The sequence below is a fragment of the Triticum aestivum genome, chromosome 6B, assembly GCF_018294505.1.
Source record: "Triticum aestivum cultivar Chinese Spring chromosome 6B, IWGSC CS RefSeq v2.1, whole genome shotgun sequence".
Taxonomy (NCBI): Eukaryota; Viridiplantae; Streptophyta; class Magnoliopsida; order Poales; family Poaceae; genus Triticum; species Triticum aestivum.
Genome location: NC_057810.1, coordinates 556,901,210 through 556,909,009, shown reverse-complemented (window position 1 = coordinate 556,909,009; position 7,800 = coordinate 556,901,210).

Sequence of the window (7,800 nt, the reverse complement as noted above, 5' to 3'; positions counted from 1 at the left end):
AACTGTTAGCAGACCCTATGAATAGGTTGTAGATGAGGTAGAGTAGGTGAGCATCACAAAGTACAGAGGTTTTGCAAAACAAATTGAGTCAAAAACTTAGTTTTGGTTCTCTATAGAAATGATCTCGGAGCTACCGAATTGACAAACTCAGTGATACCGAAGCAATACTTGGAACCTAAACTAGTGAACTCGGTCAGACCGAGTCACAGTTTGGTGACACCGAGATTGCTAGAGTTTCACATAATCTTGAACTCGGTCACACCGATTTGCAATTTTCGGTCAGACCGAAAAGCACATGTGCAATGGCCTAAGACGAATCGGTGAGACCGATTTCTACATTTCAGTCGGTCCGAGATGAGTTCTGCGGAGAGCTAACCCTAAAATTTTCGAATCAAACTAGGCCTAAGGAAGATTTAGCTGGATAGATCAATCTCATTAGTGGCAAGAATCATAGCATTGTCCTTGTGCTAGGAATCGGAGTTAAAAAGACAGCACAAGGGGTCGAACACGTACCCTAGAATGGCGGGTGTTCTCTACGGCAGCAACGGCGGAGCAGAATCCATCGATGGCAGTAGAATGCAATGGCGAGAGGTCGCTGGCGGCAAGGAGATGATCCGGAGACCCGAGGAGGCAGAGCAGGACATGCGCGGGCTGAGGGGATTTGAAGTAATTTCCAAAATCTCACCCGTGGGTATTTATATCCCGACCCTGTCGGTGTGACCGAGTGGAACAACTCGGTGGCACCGAGATTGCAGAATCGCAAGTGGTTGCTGCAACTCGGTGTGACCAAAGTGTTCAAATCTGAAAGTGTCTTACATCGACTAGAGGGGGGGGTGAATAGGCAATTTTTATGAATTCTTCACTGAGGAATTTCTGGGTGAGGAAATTCCTAAGCAAAGAACTACTTGCAGCGGGATAAGTACTCAGGTATAAGCAAAAAAGAGTAACAACATAGTCATCATGATGAAATGAAAGACAAACACAAAGTACAGAAAGCATAAACACAGGATAAGCAGGATGAAGACAAAACAAACTGAAGAAATAGGATTGAGGAATTAGAGAAAGTCTTCAGTCGAAGTCTTCAAACAGTAATGATCAGGTTCATCAACACATAACTGAGAAAATGAAAGGCTTGAGGAAATAGAACCAGTTGGCTTGGTGAGGACAATGATTTGGTAGACCAGTTCCAACTGCTGTGACAGTTGTACGTCTGGTTGGAGCGGCTGAGTATTTAAACTCGAGGACACACAGTCCCAGACACACAGTCCTCACCGTATTCTCCTTGAGCTAAGATCACACAGACCTCGCCCAACAGTAGAGGTAAGTCTTCACAGGTGACTTCCAAACCTTCACAGACTTGGTCACTCGGCAATCCACAATTCCTCTTGGATGCTCAAACCAAGACGCCTAACCGTCTGGAGGATACACAGTCCTCAAAGGTAACAAGCGTCGGTTCCACACAGGAACAATCTCTTCAGTGATGCTCAATCACTTTGGGTTTTGTAGGTTTGGGTTTGGGATTTGGGTTTTCCTCACTTGATGATTTTCGCTCAAAGTCCTCGGAGGATGGGATGCTCTCAAATGACAAGTGTCAATTTCTCTCGGAGTAGCCAACCAGCTAGTGATGACTCACAAGTGTAGGGGATCTATCGCTGTCCTTTCGATAAGTAAGAGTGTCGAACCCAACGAGGAGCAGAAGGAAATGATAAGCGGTTTTCAGTAAGGTTTTCTCTGCAAGCACTGAAATTGTAGGTGATAGATAGTTTTGCGATAAGATAAATTGTAACGAGTAACAAGTAAATAAAGTAAATAAAGTGCAGCAAGGTGGCCCAATCCTTTATGTAGCAAAGGATAAGCCTGGACAATTTCTAATAATGAAAAAGGAGCTCCCGAGGACACATGGGAATTATCGTCAAGCTAGTTTTCATCACGCTCATATGATTCACGTTCGGTACTTTGATAATTTGATATGTGGGTGGACCGGTGCTTGGGTACTGCCCTTACTTGGACAAGCATCCCACTTATGATTAACCCCAATTGCAAGCGTCCACAACTACAAAAGAAGTATTAAGGTAAACCTAACCACAACATTAAACATATGGATCCAAATCAGCCCCTAACGAAGCAACACATAAACTAGGGTTTAAGCTTCTGTCACTCTAGCAACCCATCATGTACTTATTACTTCCATATTCCTTCCTCTAGGCCCAAATAATGGTGAAGTGTCATGTAGTAGATGTTCACATAACACCACTAGAGGAAAAGACAACATACATCTCATCAAAATATCGAACGAATACCAAATTCACATGACTACTAATAGCAAGACTTCACCCATGTCCTCAGGACAAACGTAACTACTCACAAAGCATATTCATGTTCATAATCAGATGAGTAATAATATGCATTAAGGATCTGAACATATGATCTTCCACCAAATAAACCAATTAGCATCAACTACAAGGAGTAATCAACACTACTAGCAACCCACATGTACCAATTTGTGGTTTTGATACAAGATTGCATACAAGAGATGAACTAGGGTTTTGAGAGGAGATCGTGATGGTGAAGATGTTGATGGATATTGACTCCCTCCCGATGAGAGGATCGTTGGTGATGACATTGGTGATGATTTCCCCCTCCCGGAGGGAAGTGTCCCCGGCAGAACAGCTCTGCCGGAGCTCTAGATTGGTTCCGCCAAGGTTCCGCCTCGTGGCGGCAGAGTTTTGTCCTGTAAGCTTGCCCATGATTTTTTCCAGGGTAAAAGCCCTCATATAGCCGAAGATGGACATCGAGGGGCCACCAGGGAGCCCAGGAGACAGGGGGCGCGCCCCCCACCCTCCTGGCCAGGGTGTGGGCCCCATGATGTATTTCTTTCGCTCAATAATTCTTATTAATTCCAAAAACATGTTTCATGGAGTTTCAGGATTTTTGGAGCAGTGCAGAATAGGTTTCCAATGTTTGCTCCTTTTCCAGCCAGAATTCCAGCTGCCGGCATTCCCCCTCTTCATGGTAAAACTTGTAAAATAAGAGAGAATAGCCATAAGTATTGAGATATAATGTGTAATAACAGCCCATAATGCAATAAATATTGATATAGAAGCATGATGCAAAATGGACGTATCAACTCCCCCAAGCTTAGACCTCGCTTGTCCTCAAGCGGAAGCCGATATCGAAGAATATGTCCACATGTTTTAGAGATAGAGGTGTCGATAAAAATAAAATACGGACATAAGGGCATCATGATCATTCTTGTAACAGCAACACATATAGATTTTATCATATGATTTCTTATACTTAAGTAACAATCAATTCACAATGTCAAGTATGGTTCAAAAACTTCATTGAGAACTAACAAACTATAATCTTAGTCATTGAAGCAATTGTAATTTATCATAACTTCAGAAAGAGTCAACAATAGAGCTTTTCAGCAAATCCACATACTCAACTATCATGTAGTCTTCTACAATTGCTAACACTCACGCAATACTTGTGGTTATGGAGTTTCAGCCGGACACTGAGAAAGATAGGGGCTTATTGTGTTGCCTCCCAATGTATTCACCTTTAGGTGATGTCAACAATAATAGCCCATGCTAACTTACATCCAATTGGATATGTATATATCATGATCTTTCAAACACGAAGAGCTTGCCAAAGGATAAAATGAAAAAGGGAAAGGTGAAGATCACCTTGACTTAAGCATAAAGTAAAAACATAAAGTAAAAGATAGGCCCTTCGCAGAGGGAAGCAGAGGTTGTCATGTGCGTTTAGGGTTGGATGCACAAAATCTTAATGCAAAAGAACGTCCCCTTGTATGTGGACCTTTATTATGCAGTCCGTCGCTTTTATTACTTCCACAACAAGATCGTATAAAGCTTATTTTCTCTGCACTAATAAGTCATACATATTTAGATAGCAATTTTTATTGCCTGCAACATGACAACTTACTTGAAGGATCTTACTCAATCCATAGGTAGGTATGGTGGACTCTCATGGCAAAACTGGGTTTAAGGATATTTGGAAGCACAAGTAGTATCTCTACTTGGTGCAAGGAGTTTGGCTAGCATGAGGGGGAAAGGCAAGCTCAACATGTTTGGAAGGTCAATGACAATATACTTTAACTGAGATATGAGAAAACACAAACCATTACGTTGTCTTCCTTGTCCAACGTCAACTCTTTTAGCATGTCATAATTAATGAGTGCTCCCAATCATAAAATATGTCCATGATAATATATTTATATGTGAACCTCTCTTTCCTTATCACTTACTATTAATTGCAACGATGACCAAAACTACGTATGTCAACTCTCAACAACTTTTATGCCTCATACTTTCTATGTGTGAAGTCATCACTAACCGTAAGATCATCATGAACTCTTTTATTCTTTCTACTTTCTCAAGATCATAGCAACATAGCAAAGCCCTTGACTCAACACTAATCTTTATTATAGATAGCTCACGGACTCGATTACATAAAGAGATCACAAAGCAAAACTCAAAACTAAATGATACTAAAACTTCAATCTACTAGATCAAGATACTACTAAAAGGATCGAACTAAATAAAACGGTAAAGATAGGAGTGTGATGGTGATACGATACCGGGGCACCTCCCCCAAGCTTGGCAGTTGCCAAGGGGAGTGCCCATACCAATGTGATTATGTCCTTGGAGGTGGTGAAGTAGGAGTTGTTGATGATGTAGGCTTGTTCCTCAATTTACGCTTGAGCATAGTATTTTGCTCTATTAGGTCCTCGATCTCCCGCTCAAGGCTCAATACTCTTTTGCACAATTCCTGTCTATTCTCCTGCAAGAGACGAAAAGGAATAAACTCGATCTTTGACTTCTTTGCTCTATTAGGGAGGCTTGACTTTTTAAACTCCACATGCATGTCCCCAGGTTGAGATAATGGGGCTTCGTCTTCGTCTGAACTAATTTCCTCCTTTCCCTTAGGCTCATGGTCTTCCTCCTCCTCAGTGGTCCAGCCACCATGTTCCAAGTCCCCATAGACCCTAGGGTCTGCAAGAAAATCAGCCACATAGCTTTCCCCTTCTGAATCCTAAGATGACATATTGCTCTAAATCTGTAATAGAAACAGCTCGAAACAAAAATAGAGGATATTTGCGTGATATGGTGGTCAAAACCTTCGGGGAGTATATATAATGAATTTTTACCAACCAAAATATGTAACGTGCAAAGAAAATGGAGTCCGGGAGGCACACGAGGTGTCCACGAGACAGGGAGGCACACGAAATATAATGTTTAATTCTTTGACCATTCACCACCCTCGGACTTGTGCCTTCGAAGTTGTTGATTTTTATGGCACCAGAACGATAAACCTCCTCGATAACGTAAGGGCCTTCCCATTTAGAGAGAAGTTTTACTGAAAAAAATCTTAAACGAGAGTTGAATAATAACACATAATCTCCTACGTTAAACTCACGCTTTTGTATCCTTTTATCATGCCAGCGTTTGACTTTTTCTTTAAATAGCTTGGCATTCTCGTATGCTTGGGTTCTCCATTCATCAAGTGAGCTAATGTCAAACAACCTCTTCTCACCGGCAAGTTTGAAGTCATAGTTGAGCTCTTTAATAGCCCAATACGCTTTATGTTCAAGTTCAAGAGGTAAATGACAAGCTTTCCCATAAACCATCTTATATGGAGACATACCCATAGGATTTTTGTATGCAGTTCTATAGGCCCATAATGCATCATCAAGTTTTTTGGACCAATTCTTTCAAGATCTATTCACAGTCTTTTGCAAAATTAATTTGAGCTCTCTATTGCTCAACTCTACTTGACCACTAGACTGCGGATGATAAGGAGATGCGATTCTATGATTAACATCATACTTAGCAAGCATCTTATGGAAAGCACCATGAATAAAATGTGAACCACCATCAGTCATAAGATATCTAGGGACTCCAAACCTCGGAAAAATAACTTCTTTAAGCATTTTGATAGAGGTGATATGATCAGCACTACTAGTTGGAATAGCTTCTACCCACTTAGTAACGTAATCAACAACAACTAAAATATGTGTATAACCATTAGAGGCAGGAAAAGGTCCCATATAATCAAAGCCCCAAACATCAAACGGTTCAATAACAAGAGAATAATTCATAGGCATTTCTTGACTTCTACTAATATTACCTATTCTTTGACATTCATCACAAGATAAGACAAACTTACGAGCATCTTTGAAGAGAGTAGGCCAATAAAAACTAGATTGCAGTACCTTGTGTGCAGTCCTATCTCCAGCGTGGTGTCCTCCATAGGATTCAGAGTGACACTTGCGTAGGATCTGTTCCTGTTCATGCTCAGGTACACAACGTCTAATAACACCATCTACTCCTTTATAAAGGTGTGGGTCATCCCAAAAGTAATGTCTTAAATCATAAAAGAACTTTTTCTTTTGCTGGTATGTGAAACTAGGAGGTATAAATTTAGCAACAATGTAATTAGCATAATCAGCATACCAGGGAGCAGTACGAGAAGCATTAACGACCGCTAATTGTTCATCAGGAAAGCTATCATCAATAGGAAGTGGGTCATCAAAAACATTCTCTAACCTAGACAAGTTGTCTGCAACGAGGTTCTCAGCTCCCTTTCTATCAATAATATGCAAATCAAATTCTTGGAGCAGGAGAACCCATCTAATGAGTCTAGGCTTAGCGTCTTTCTTTTCCATGAGATATTTAATAGCAGCATGATCAGTGTGAATAGTAACTTTGGAATCAATGCAAACACAACTGCTAAGAATTCTTTTTTAGTAGTAGCATAATTTCTATGGGCAATATCATGAGTCTTACTAGCATACTGGATAACATTCAATTTCTTATCAACTCTTTGCCCTAGAACAACACCTACAACATAATCACTAGCATCACACATAATTTCAAAAGGTAAATTCCAATCAGGTGGCTGAACAACAGGTGCAGTGATCAAAGCTTTCTTAAGTATTTCAAATGCTTCTACACAATCATCATCAAAGACAAAAGGAATATCTTTTTGCAATAAGTTAGTCAGAGGCCTAGAGATCTTAGAAAAGTCCTTAATGAACCTCCTATAAAAACCGGCATGACCAAGGAAACTTCTTATACCTTTTATGTTCTTAGAACATGGCATCTTTTCAATAGCATCAACTTTGACTTTGTCAACTTCAATACCTCTCTCGGAAATCTTATTCCCCATGACAATGCCTTCATTAACCATAAAGTGACACTTTTCCCAATTCAGGACGAGACTAGTGTCTTTGCATCTCTGCAAAACTCGATCAAGGTTGCTCAAACAATCATCAAAAGAGGATCCATAAACGGAGAAGTCATCCATGAATACCTCACAAATCTTTTCACAAAAATTAGAGAATATAGCCATCATGCATCTTTGAAAGGTAGCAGGTGCATTACATAAACCAAAAGGCATACGTCTATAAGCAAAAGTGCCGAAAGGGCAAGTAAAAGTAGTTTTAGATTGATCCCCCGCTGACACGGGTATTTGAGAGAAGCGAGAATAACCATCTAGAAAGCATAAATGTGTCTGTTTAGATAGTCTTTGTAGCATTTGATCTATAAAAGGTAAAGGGTAATGATCTTTCTTAGTAGCTTTATTTAATTTACGGAAATCAATTACCATCCTATAACCTGTAATAATTCTTTGCGGGATCAATTCATCTTTATCATTAGGAACAACGGTAATACCTCCCTTTTTAGGAACAGAATGGACAGGGCTTACCCAATCACTATCAGCAACGGGATAAATTATACGTGCCTCAAGGAGCTTTAGTATCTCCTTTCTTAC